The sequence below is a fragment of the Castanea sativa genome, chromosome 7, assembly GCF_040712315.1.
Source record: "Castanea sativa cultivar Marrone di Chiusa Pesio chromosome 7, ASM4071231v1".
In the NCBI taxonomy this organism is placed as follows: domain Eukaryota; kingdom Viridiplantae; phylum Streptophyta; class Magnoliopsida; order Fagales; family Fagaceae; genus Castanea; species Castanea sativa.
The window spans coordinates 35715549-35728586 of NC_134019.1; the positions used below are offsets into that span (position 1 = coordinate 35715549).

At 34.4% G+C, this 13038-nt stretch overlaps 1 long non-coding RNA gene across 1 annotated transcript; it reads left to right on the forward strand.

Annotated features, from left to right (window-relative positions):
- Nucleotides 1-9701: 9701 nt before the first annotated feature.
- LOC142641953 (uncharacterized) lies at nucleotides 9702-11159 on the forward strand. Its single transcript, XR_012845556.1, has 3 exons — nucleotides 9702-9831; nucleotides 10113-10279; nucleotides 10701-11159. It is a non-coding gene; the product is annotated as an uncharacterized LOC142641953 (long non-coding RNA).
- Nucleotides 11160-13038: the final 1879 nt, after the last annotated feature.

Below are 13038 nucleotides of genomic sequence, written 5' to 3' on the forward strand. Positions count from 1 at the left end.
TTATTACCGGTCAAATCATTATTTCCCAAACTAGAAAATCGCACTAAAACACTTGGATGGACTCCACATGGGACTCATTCAATGGCATAGGTGATATGACACACCAAAAGAGATAGCCTTAAACTCTGCAATTTGCATAGTGTAAAAGAGGAAATCTTTGATTGAACAAACATTATGGGCTGCATAATATTTTTTTGATAGGTATGGGCTGCATAATTGAGTACCCTTCATTCACTCAATTCCTTTTTGTGAACTTTGGGTTAAACCTAACATCAGAGCATTCTTAACCCACCCAAATTCTTTTTTTCTGAGTTAATCCAAAGCCTTTTCTCTCTATAGGGGACATTGGACAAAGACCAGTGAGCCACTTAATAGCAAATGTATAAACATGATATAATGCGCTTGTAATGTATGGCAAAATAAGCTTGAGTGATGTGCTTGCTAATTTGCTATTATTGTCAGAAAACATGTAAATGGGTCCAAGACTCCAATATGCATATATAGGCAACTATTTTTGTCTTTTGTAAATGCTGTTTTATACTTTTATTCATTCCTTTGTTGGTTCTCTTCACTTTTCACTTCGAAATGATTTCTACTTCATTCTCCTTCTCTTTTTGACGATAATATTCATTTCTTTTGGGAAGTTTTTCATATTTTAGTAGACCTGTTGACTGTTATGAGTCTAAAACATCAAGAAATTAATGTTTAGTTTATACTTCTGCTCTCTTCAATAAGTGGATCATCTTGCATTGCTCCCTCTATAAAACCGACAGCCCCTACACTCCTCACTCCATACATGACATGAGAAAGGGGTCATAACTCTTAGTTGCCTCTAACCCCGTTTAAGCCACTATAGAGTTTACACTCCCTCAGCCACACACTTTTCCCTAAACTTCTCAAAGGCCAGGCCAAGCCATCAATCAAGGATAAACCTAGGATTTTAAGCTAGCGGGGGTCGAAGTATAAAAAAAAAAAAAATCCAAATAAGCATTCATATTGTATTAAAAAAAAATATAAATACTCAAAATCATTTCTAAATACATTAAGATGCAATTATTTATTAACAAATACCAAAAAAATAATAATAATAATAGGCTGGCTAGGATTTTTTTTTGTTTTGTGTGTGTGTGTTTTGTGAAGTTAGAGCATTATAGTGATGGTGCTAAAATTTTTAGCTTTTAGCACTTCAAAAAATTACTTTATCTATTTTACCATCTTACTTTATAATACATTCCTAAAATCAAATGTTCTATATTTTTATCACTTCATTTATAATAATATAAACAACTCATTAAAATAATAAAGGAAGCGAGAAAATTTAAGTTTTTTAATTGAAGAAAGAGATATAATCTTAATAAAATATTGTATTTGTGGTGGGCCTTTTTGTAACTTTTAGGTTGGGCTGTCTCTTGCCACGTCATGGCCCACTGATTTTGGGTGGGGGAGTCAGAACTGGCTTGGCTGCAACATACCCCACAAGGAACCACTTTTCAATGTGGGTAACCTCACAAGGAAGTCCTTCCGCAGAAATTACCCACTTTGAGAGAATGGGTCTAGATGGCTTTATCCTTTAGTTCCTTAATCCTTACTAGAGAAAGAGAGAGAGAGAAGGAAATAGCCTATTGGTCCATGCCTACTAACACACTCTCTGTTCTTTCTCTCTTTTTCTTCTCTGTTTTTCTTTCTTTTTCTCTATTTTCCCTTCATTGCTTCTGTTCTGCCACCTGTCGCCCCCATTTTGCACACCAAAAGCCCTTTTTATACTTCATGTTGTGACTGTTTTTTACTGTTTTACCTCTTAATTGCTTTTGTCTTGGTATGAGTGTTCTTCCCAGACCACCCACTGATCTATCAGCTACCCAGCTATCACCACTTACCTGTGTTGGCCGTGCCCCATTCCATTCCCAGAAAAAAGAGTTTTATTTTGTTTCCTTGCTCTTCGTGGCATTCTCATCCCGATAAAGGTGGGCATTTTCCCTTACTAACCCTATGACATGGACCCAGTGATTCTAGTTCATCTTTCCCTCTTTTGGATGGTATGTCATCTAAGCAGGATATTTCCCCTAAAAAAGTTTGAGCGGGAACCTCAGAATAGGCTTTTCCTTTCTCCTTATTGCAAACCATTCTCTTTTTTACCCCTGACCCATGGCCCACCACTCTTCTATTGGTTGGGTATAAATTGGTGGTGCCTGAGCCCTATGCGTGCTCCACTTTCATGTATGTCCATGGCTTATCTGCCACTCATGCGTTTGCCATGACTTGGTGGTTCGTCTGGCCTTTATTGCGCATTCTGCTATTCATTCTTGACTTCTTATGGCATGAATCAGTCATTAGGTTTCCTTTCTTTATACCTTACTTCCTCCTTGGGTTGGGTCTTGCTTGGGCATGAGCCTTTCTTTCTTCATTTCAACCTTTATTTTTTGTGTGGGTCGCTTGGCACCTTTGCCACGCCGCCCCATTGTTTCTGCCATGCTGTCATTTGACTTGTGCCTGCCGAGCTTTCTTTTGGGCATGCTGTACATTTTTCCTCTATTTGGTTCCAATAGCCTAGCACTATTGTTGGGCTTTTGCTTACGCTATTTTGGGTTTCATTAGCCCATTCCATTCCTTTGGGACTTCCTTGGCCCAATTTTATTTCTTTAGGTGTCTTCGGCTTGTTTTATTCCTTTGAGTGTCCTCAGCCCATTTCATTTCCTTGGTCATCCCCGACCCATTTCAATCCTTCCTTCTCATGGGCTTTTGCTAAGTTTTTTAGGCTTCCTCGGCCCAAATTACCATATTATTTACTTTGGGGTTTATAGGCTTTTCCACCATTCTCATTTACCTAGTACCTTTCTTTGGGCTCTTTTGATCCTTTTTTGCTTAATTTCCATTTCTCATAATACCCATGGGTTTACTACTTCTGTCCTCGGATCTTTTTGGACCTGTTTTGCTTTCCTTGAGACACTTTTACTATTCTGTGGGCCTATGGATCATTATTCCTGCCATACAGGCTGGAAAGTTTCCTTCTCAATTTGCTAAGTCTCTCTTCTTTATCCCATCCCATATTGTTGGGCTTCTTCCTATTATTGGGTCTTCCTGCCAAAGTGAGCATCGATAATATTTTATTTTTAACAACTTACTACAGTCAACTAGCATAGTCAATTGGTATTTATACCTGTTTACTGTAGTTGTAAAAAATTTAGCTTTAGCTTTTCCAATACACATGATTTTTTGATTCTTTGGTGGTAAAATAGTTTTTTTTTTTCTTCTAAAATGCAATCATCATTGTGAATGTTTTTATTGTTTTTATTAAGTTTTTGGGTTAGATAGTTGCTATTTGGTTGAGACTAATTAAGCTTACTAAGGAGAAAAGAGGCCTAAGGTTTTGGAAGGAGGCCCAACTATAAAAATGAAATATATAATAGCTAAAAAAAATAAGACCTAGGGGGCCGAGCTTTCTTGGGCCCCCACCTGGGTCTGTCCCTGCCACCTACTATAGTGTTTTTTTTTTTATAATCAAATTGTACTCGGTCTTTAAAGTTCATTTATTTTTATTGAAAATCTTTAAAGTTTACTTATTGAGCACTTTTCAACAGACATGTATAAGGTCCAAATCTTTACTTCCTATTTTAATTATTATATTATAGAAAGAAAAAAGTTGTAAGTAGGTGTTATTGGTCACTAAAATTTAAAATACGAGTGTTATTGTTTCATCTGTCAGCATTATTTACATCAAATTACAATATTCCAAGCAGCATTATGTGGATTAGAGGTCAATTGTGCCGTTAAAGAGTTAAAGTCTCAAAGACTCAGCCGACTCATTCTAATCCTCAGGAAATAGTGACCCTGCAACTTTTCTATCATCTACGATCTGTAGTGCAAAGTGACATAATGGGTCTTATAAATGCAAATTTCCTATAATGGATATTATTTTTACCTGTTAAATCATTATTTCCCTAACTAGGAAATGGCACCTTGGAATTTGGATGGACTCCACACGGATTCATAATAGCATATGTGATAGGTGTTGGGTGTGCATTGCACCACGAGGGTCCAGGCATCCAGTCCATACTTTGTTTTAGCTCATTAAATGAGTTTGTTGAAAGAATGCCAAGAAGTCAGCAAAGCAAATTGGACATGTTGGAGAAGCTTTCCAATGAAAGGAATTAAAGTTATCTTTACATACAAAAGTCAAGATAAGTTGGCTTCTATTTACTGTGACTTGATGTGAAGAGTGTGCAAGGAAGAAAAAATAAGTGAAAAAATAAAAGGAAAGGCCATCCACCATTTGGGGTAGAAGAAAAGAGTGAAGAAAAGTCCTAGTGAGGGAGACTGAGGACAGGAGATAAAATTGTGAGCGGTACACTGTGAAGAAGTGAGCAGCGAGTGAAAAGAAAAAAATGAGTTTTTTTTTTTTCCCTCAAGTTGTATATCTAAGTTTTGTAATTTTTATTTAATATAGTGAAATTATTTTAAGTTTTTCCTATGATTTTAATGAGCAAAATTTTTCATGTAAATTTATGCGTTCTTTTGTGGTTGTGCTTTCACTGTGTTTGCTGAAATTTATTTCCATTTATATAAAATTTTTCCCGACAATAGGTGATCGGATGAGGACCCACCCAAAGATACCCCTAGACCTGGCAGATTGTCAAGCAGAGACTTTTTTTTAATACTAGATTATAAATTTTTACTCTAAATTATTGAGTCTTACAATTTTGAGTTGTTTCATGTTAATTTGAGATTTTCATTTTAGTTCGTCAAATTTGATTTCCTCTTTGAAATGATCATTTTGTTTAGCATTAGTAAAGAGAAAGGTAACACTTATCAGCCAGATGACTTACAAAGATGGATGAAAGGGTAATCATGAAATACAACTTAATTGGCTCAACTTAAAAGAATCTATGACATAGCCAAAAAAAAAAAATGTCAAGTTTGCAAAGTAACATAAAAATTGTATTCAATTGAAAACCTCCAATTATATCAAAATGCAATTATATGAAGAATCAAATTCGACAATGGTGTACTAAAAATTTCTAGACTAGTAGATCAACCTTTGAAAAAGTACTTTAAGCTTGAAGAGACCGAAGAAGAATATTTTTGTATCAAACATTTTGATGAATGCTTATGCTTTGCATCCATATCTTTGATCTTTCAGTCTTCACTACCATAATAACTTTTGGTGGTACATTAACAAAGTATCATGCTCGTACATTAACTTATGTGATAGTAACCATGCAAATTCTATCATCTATGAGTTGTAATATGAATGAGAGTAGAGAAAAAAAAAAAAAAACTTAGAAATGCAAATTTCCCATATCATGGATATTATTATTACAGGTTAAATCATTATTTCCCAAACTAGGAAATGGCACTAAAAGTCTAAAACACTTTAAGACTCAACATGGGACTCATTCGATGGCATAGGTGATATGACACACCAAATAAAAGGGATAGCCTTAAACTTTGCATGGTGTGAAAGCCAAATTATTAAAAAAAAAATTATAACATTTTGATTCTTAAAATTTAGAGTTAGTTTCATTTTATTCTCCTAAATTTGAAAATTTTCATTTTAGTCTACAAAGTATAATTCACTTTTCAAAATTGTCATTATGTGTATGCCTGCTACTAATCTCGTCGTTAATTAAGAGAAAAGAGAGAAAAGAAGGAAAGAAAATAATGTTGTTTTGTTGGCATTTATAACCTAAAAACTAGATCAATCACAATGAATAGATGACAAATGAAATGACCATCTTAAAATACAACTTAATCGCTTCCTCCTTTAAAGATTCTATGAAATGGTTCCCTATTAGGGTAAAAATTTCAGTTTTGCAAAGTAGCATAAGAATTGTATTCAATTTAAAATTTTCAAATTAGATAAAAATGCAATTAAAGTCATCAAATTCGAAAGTGGTGTACCAAAAATTTCTACTCTATTAAATCAACCTTTGAAGCTTTGGCTCTCTACTACTAACAAATTGAAAGAGACCCAAGAGGAAAATTTCTATGTTAAACATCTTCATGCATGCATTACATCGACATCTTTTGTCTTCACTAACACACATTTTCCGTAAGTGGTAGTAACTTTTGACGGTACATGAACAAAGTAATCATGCTCGTCCTATTTTGAGGACATGGGGATGCTGTGTATCACATGATCATCTTGACAAGGTATATCGAGTGCTAGATTGCTAGTACATGAATAATTGTGCTTCTTTTTATTTATATATTGCCAATGTATCACATGCTCGTCTTCATAGTATTTTCACTATTCTTGACACAAATATTTATATCTACATCAACTTTTTGAAATGTTGTTTGAGAATCTTTCGAAATTGGGAATCATACATTTTATGAAATTGGGATATTGAAAAATTTTAGAATTCAGGTATTGAACACAATTAAATTTTTAACTACATAATTAATTATTTTTGTGTGCAATTATTTATTAACTATGAAATAGATTTATTTGTTCTTATTTGGCAATAATTTACGTTACACTTTTAGTTCAAAATGGAACTCTTTTTTGAGAAACAATTTCATTTTGTAATTAAATATTCAACTAAACTAAAAGATGAAACTCACCCATGTTCTAACTGAAGCCAAGGCCATGGAGGAAGGAATGCAGTTTGCTTGGGAGATGGGTATTAGAACTACAATTTTTGAAGGTGATTGATAGGTGGTCTTTCACTCCCGGCTTGGTTCGACCACTCCTCTATCAAGCATCTCTAACATTATCTTAGGGTTTTTGTTACATGCTTAGAGGTTTAGTGATTGCAAATTTTCTCTTTTTTTCCACAGGACGGTAATAAAGCTGCACATGGTCTGGCTCAATATTCTAAAAACCTGTCAGAGTTTAGGTCTTGATGCTAGAAACCTATTAGAGTTTAGTTCTTGACGCTAAAAACCTATTACAGTTTAGTTCTTGGAAAGAAGAAACTCTATGGGTCCGTTTGGATAGAACTTATTGCTGAAAACTGAAAACTGAAAACACTGTAGCAAAATAATTTTTAAATGTGTAAATAGTGCTGCGGGACCCACTTTTAATAAAAAATTGCTAAAAAAGTACATGTACAGTGCGCGCACAGTGCACGCACAGTATGCGACGCTTGTCTCCTGCAGCAGCAAAAAGAAAAAGAAAAAAAAAAGCAAAACTTGGACGCAAAACGTGGACGCTGCATCCAAACGTCCTCTATGTATCATTGAGCACTTGGTGTCTTAAGATGTAATGTTTTTATCTTCATTTGAATAAAATGAACTACTTTTCATTAAAAAAAATAATTATAATGGGCATGTAAAAGAGAGAAAAAGAATGATCCCAATGTATGTGTGGATAGTAACTGTCCACACTGCAAGCTACAGTCCCGCCAAGATTACAAAACAAAAACAAAGACAAAAACAAAGCCACTTGCACTTTGAAATACTTGCAAGCTACTAAACCCCTTTTAACATTATATCAAGGGTAAATTTGTAAAATATACCTTAAAGTTTGAGTGTATTTAAATTTTACAAATTGAAGTTTTAGAATTTAAATTTTATCCCTCGAAATTTTGGATGTTTGAATTTTACACCCTGATATTTTAAAATTTGGATTTAACCCCTAAAGTTTCTGGATATTTAGATTTTACATGCATAAATTATGAAATTTTAGGATGTAAAATTCAAATAGCCCCAAATTTTATGGACTAAAATCCACAAACTTTTAAAATTTAAGATGTAAAATCTAAATTCTAAAACGTTAGGATATAAAATCTAAACATTACCAAATTTTAAAGAGTAAAATCCAAATTTTAAAATGGTAGAATATAAAATCTAAATACCTATTAATGAATATAATTTGCAATTTACTATTAATTATAATTCAAAATTACACCCACACAGACTACACAGCCACATACTTACTCATGACATGACTCGCCCACGTTACCAGACCCTCTAAATTGAAAGCAGTAAAAAAAGTACTAACTTTGCCAATATCACAAAATACAGATTACAGAATAAAATACAGTCAGAAAACAATATCAAATGCGCGAGAAGCAAATCGGACGACTATGCTGAGGAGGCATCACTGCACGATGATCATCGGAAAGTTGGCAGCAGTGGCGTGGCGTCCGGTACACAGTCAAACTCACTCTCTTGACTCTTCAACACTGGTATTCATGAATATCTGTATAAATGGTTTTTTTTTTTTTTTTGGGAAAGGCTATAAACTGTGCTTCTTGTGAAATGTTTTTGGACTATTGTTTGTTGTTTTGAACTTTGAATTAATCAAATATATCCCAAAATAAAAAAGTTCGTTCAAGTTGGCTTTGTTGATGGCATTCTTGGCTTTTGCATATGGTCTCTAATATACTGTCTCTCTCTTGTACATGTAAAAATTATTGTTTTTTGCATCTACATAAGCACTTGTTTTTAATTTTTGAGTGAACCCAATTCCTATTTGTGAATTTTGAGTGAAAAGACGTTATGAACTTTGGGTTAAACATCAGAGTATTCTTCACCCACCCAAAATTTCCTTTTTCTGTTATAATACAAACCCTTCTTTCCCTGTAGAGGATAAAGACCAGTGAACCGCTCGATAGCAAACGTACAAACAAGAAATGATGAGCTTGTTATGTATGGCAAAACATACTTTGAGTGAAGTGCTTGCTAGTTTGTTATTTATAGTCTAGGAAGCACTGGTGCGGCGTTTGGGCCGCCGCACCCGCGTCCGACGCGGCACGACACGGGGACGCGTAGGCGATGCCTCTACCTAAGCGTCGGTGCTACGTCGGACATTAAAAAAATATTTTTTTCGGCGCGATATGCGCCGATTCGCACCGATATAGCGCCGATTTGCGCCGATTCGGCTCGAATCGGTTCGTATCGAGCTCAACACCGATACGGCCGAAATTCAAAAAAAAAAAAAAAAACAACAATAGGTGCGAAACGCACCGTTTAACTTGGCCGAAAAAAAAAAAAAAGGTGCAAATGCACCGTTTGGAAAAAAACCAAAACCCCATAACACATACATACACCCTCATTTCTCTTCAATTTTCACTCAATCCGTGCTTCTGCCCCATAGCTCTCAGCCGACCCAGCCCTCTCCCTCTTCATTTTTCTTGCGCCTCTATCCCACTCTTTGCCTTTACTCTTCAGCTAAGCTCTCTCCCATTCTCTGTATTCTAGTTATTATTTACTATTGCTTTTAAATTTGATACATGTTTATATAATTTGAAAAAAGTATGTTTAGCAATATATTAAAAATATAAATAAAAATATTTTTAATAATTTTTTAATCGCCGCACCCCGCCACACTCGCACCCTATTTTTTCAAAAATTTTCGAGTCCCGCACCCACACCCGAATCTGGAAACGCACCCGTGCTTCATAGTTTACTGTTAGAAAACGGGTAAATGGGTCCGAGACTGAAGATTTCATGATGCATACATAAGCAACTATTTGTGTCTTTTGTAATCATTGCTTTATTCATTTCTATGTTGGTTCTCTTCACTCTTCACTTTTTACTTTGAAATGAATTCTACTTCATTCTCCTACTCTTTTTTGCCGACAATATTCATTTCCTTTGAGAACATTTTTACTTTTTAGAAGACTTGTTGTGAGTCCAAAACATCAAGAACTTAATTAATGTTTTAGTTTAAACTTTGGACCTCTTTAATAAGTGGCCCATCTTGCATTTGCTCCCTCTATAAAACCGGACAAGCCTCATACACTCCTCACTCCACACATGACATGAAAAAGGGGTCTTAAGTCTTCAAAGTTGTTGCCTTAACCCCATTAACCCTTTCCTATTTAAGCCAAGCTTAGCCAAGCCACTTGCTATATAGTGTTTTCCATCAAATTGAGCCAACTTGTAAGTTTTCATGCATTATCTTTCTTTCAAGTCTGTTTGTTCTTGAGTATTATATTGGTTTGGATTTCTGAAATTGTGAAGTGTGTGTTTTTTTCATGTATGATTTAACCTTTTTTTTATAAAAAAAAAGTATCATTTATCTAGTTTCCGTGAGTTGGGATATGAGTGTATCTTAACATATTTTTTGTTTAGGGAAGTGTTTATTGCAGATACTATGTGGAACAAGTATTGGCCAGCTTTTATTTATATTTTAGTGACCCTGTTTCTTTAAAACGTTTCAGCAATATGCTAGCTCCACCAAGGGAGTGTCCATGCACTTGGCAAACAGGTCTGAGACACCTTCAAAGAGCAAGACAGCGAGCCAAAAGGAAGAGATGGAGAAAATATACTAGTGCTGCCTTTCTTTTGAGAATGGGAGATTTTGGGAAAATAAATAATAAATAAGTTGGTAAGTTTTTTAGCTTTTTTGGTTTTTTTCCTGCTAATGTGATAAGTATCAATTAAATAAAATTTAGGGCAAGTTTCACTTTAAACCTATAATTTAGGGGTGGACTTTTTTTTGATAAACAGGGGTAGACTTTTGAAAAATAACAAAATAAACTTTTTGAAGTTAACATTGGTATAACGTTGTATTGAGAAACATCTAATCTTTTAGTTCTTATATCAATTTGATCCATTAATGTGTATTCCTGTAGAATTGCCGTTTATGGTTTTTTATAATATTGCAAACTGCTATCTCATTGTTTGTCATTGTTACATGTATATGGTTCATGATTATATATAATATAAGCAATATTTTGCTTAAGATACTTTCTCTAGCAGCTGTAGAAAAGTATTCTCTAAAACTTGTGTGGATGTAATTTGTTTAGGCTGTCTAGAAGTCTTGATGCGCAAGAACTGTGTTCAAGAATTCACAAAGAAGTCAACCATTCCGCTGCCAATATATAAATCAATAACTGAGGGTTGGGAGGATCGCACCTGACTGAATGGAGTGGAGTGTCTTACATCTCTCCAAATACTTTTTCAAAGTGTAAATCAGCATTACAAAACAATGCTGAACATGCAGAAAGAGCAGAGAAAGTAAAATCGGTCAAGGTGGTGCCAGAAATAGGAAAATCCCGTGATTTCAGATTCGACAACCTTAGAGCTATGAGTGCGGCAGAGGCAAAGAAGAAGAGTGAGAGTTTAAAAAGGAGCAAATAAATATAGTATATTGTTCTGAGGAAGTAAGAAGAACAGTGAGAGTTTGAAAAGGAGGAAATTTAATATTGTATATTGTTCTGAAGATCAAGGATTAAAATAGGAAATTTCTTAAAAGTGATTGGTTAAATTTGTTTACGTTTACAGTTTCATGACTTCTGTGTTTTATAATATTGAAAAGTTAAGAGCATCTCTGTTTCTTAACTTAAACCACTTTGCTATCAGAAAAAACTACTACTGGTTGACTAGGACTAGTAGAATTGCCGATTGGATGCAGGATTCTATCATTACTATGTCTTAACCAAATTTGCCTCTTGCCATATGAGAAGCCAAAGGCAAACCCCACTAGCTGCTATATTTATTCCACATTGTCGTATCAACCACCCCAGACCATTGCATAGAATGAACAAAAAAGAAAGACACTAGGCTTGAACAAAAATTATGAATCCCTTTAAGCAGTAACTAAGCTCGAAAGAAGTTCAAAACTGTGAACTCCCACAGCTAAAGAGAACAAATCTCGTTGAAAGTAGAGTTTACCTCACTGTCTGGACAACGACATTGGATCCAAGTCGGCAAAGAAGCAATCCCAAGCCAACCTGCATCAGTCAAGGTTGAATAACCCACTTAGCCTATAGCAGTGACAATATAGCAAGATGAAACATACTAGAAAGACCAAGCTTGTTAGAATAATAATGGTTCAATGATGAAAATAACATTTTTTCCTTTTCTAACCAATTTTTTGCTTCTATTTATTAAAATTTTTGAGACAAATGACAATTTATGATATATAGTATTAAAAATAAAAAACAAAAAAAAAAGTAGACATTGAATTCACATTTTGTCTCCACTCCAACTCATTTTATATATTTATTTTTATAGGTACAATAGGTTTTGATATTTATGGCACTCCTCAATGATAAAGATTACTATTTATCGCACAAAGATGCCAATATTTTTTTTTTTTTGAAAAATATTTATTTTATTTTATTTTAATGTAAGTCATTGATTACTATTCATCTTACTAGACCAATAAATTTATTTATTTTTAATGTAAGCTAATTAGCTCAAGTAATTGAAGTCCCTAGTCTACCTCCCATAAGATACTGAAATTCCATGTGTTAGGTCAAGGATAATTGATTAAAGCTCATTATACCATCAAACCAAGTGCCACCAGATTTTTTTTTTTTTTTTTTTTCTTGAAATTAAACTAATGCCTCTAAGTCGAAGTAGATGGTACTAATAAAGATGAAGTAAGAGAGAGAAAGATTGAGATAAACAAGTTACAAGTTGCAAGAGAGTGAAATATTGGGGGATGTTGGGATATGAAGGAAGTCTTTGGGCTTTGTGTTTTTGTCTCTGAGCAGAACAGAAATTCAAATTCCGAGTATTTGTTATTAGTGTATTGCTATTATGGGCTTCCTGTGATAGACCGGTTATATACATTAGAGAAGAAAAAGAGAGAATCTCTCCTTGGCTTTGCTATAAGCACTGCTCCAGCATGAGCATTTCTCTGTCCTATCAAAGGGTTGTCCTACCCCTCTTGTTTGTATTTCTTCACCCTTTGTGGCAGTTTTTACCGTCCCTTGTCTTGTGTGGATCTTAAGCTAGCCTTGTGGGGTTTTGTCTCTCTCATTGGTGGCGGTCCAGATCTTCCTAGGAACGGTTTGGATCTAAGCTCCTTACACCAAAATGTTTGGATCTAAAGATTGGAGTTTTAGCACCGGATGAATTCCTCCTAATGGCCCACCGAGCTTTGTTCTCTTCCAACATATTCTGTTATTGTATTTTCTTTCCTCATATTTTGATTTTAGCAATAAAATTTCTGTAGTTTATCTAAAAAAAGAGAAAAGATAAATCAATGACATGATTCCTTGTTGGCCTTAAAAAATGTCAAGTTTGCAAAGTAGCATAAAAATTGTATTCAATTTAAAATCTCCAATTATATCAAAATGCTATTAAGGCAATCAAATTCGACAATGGTGTACCAAAAATTGGCACACCACTAGA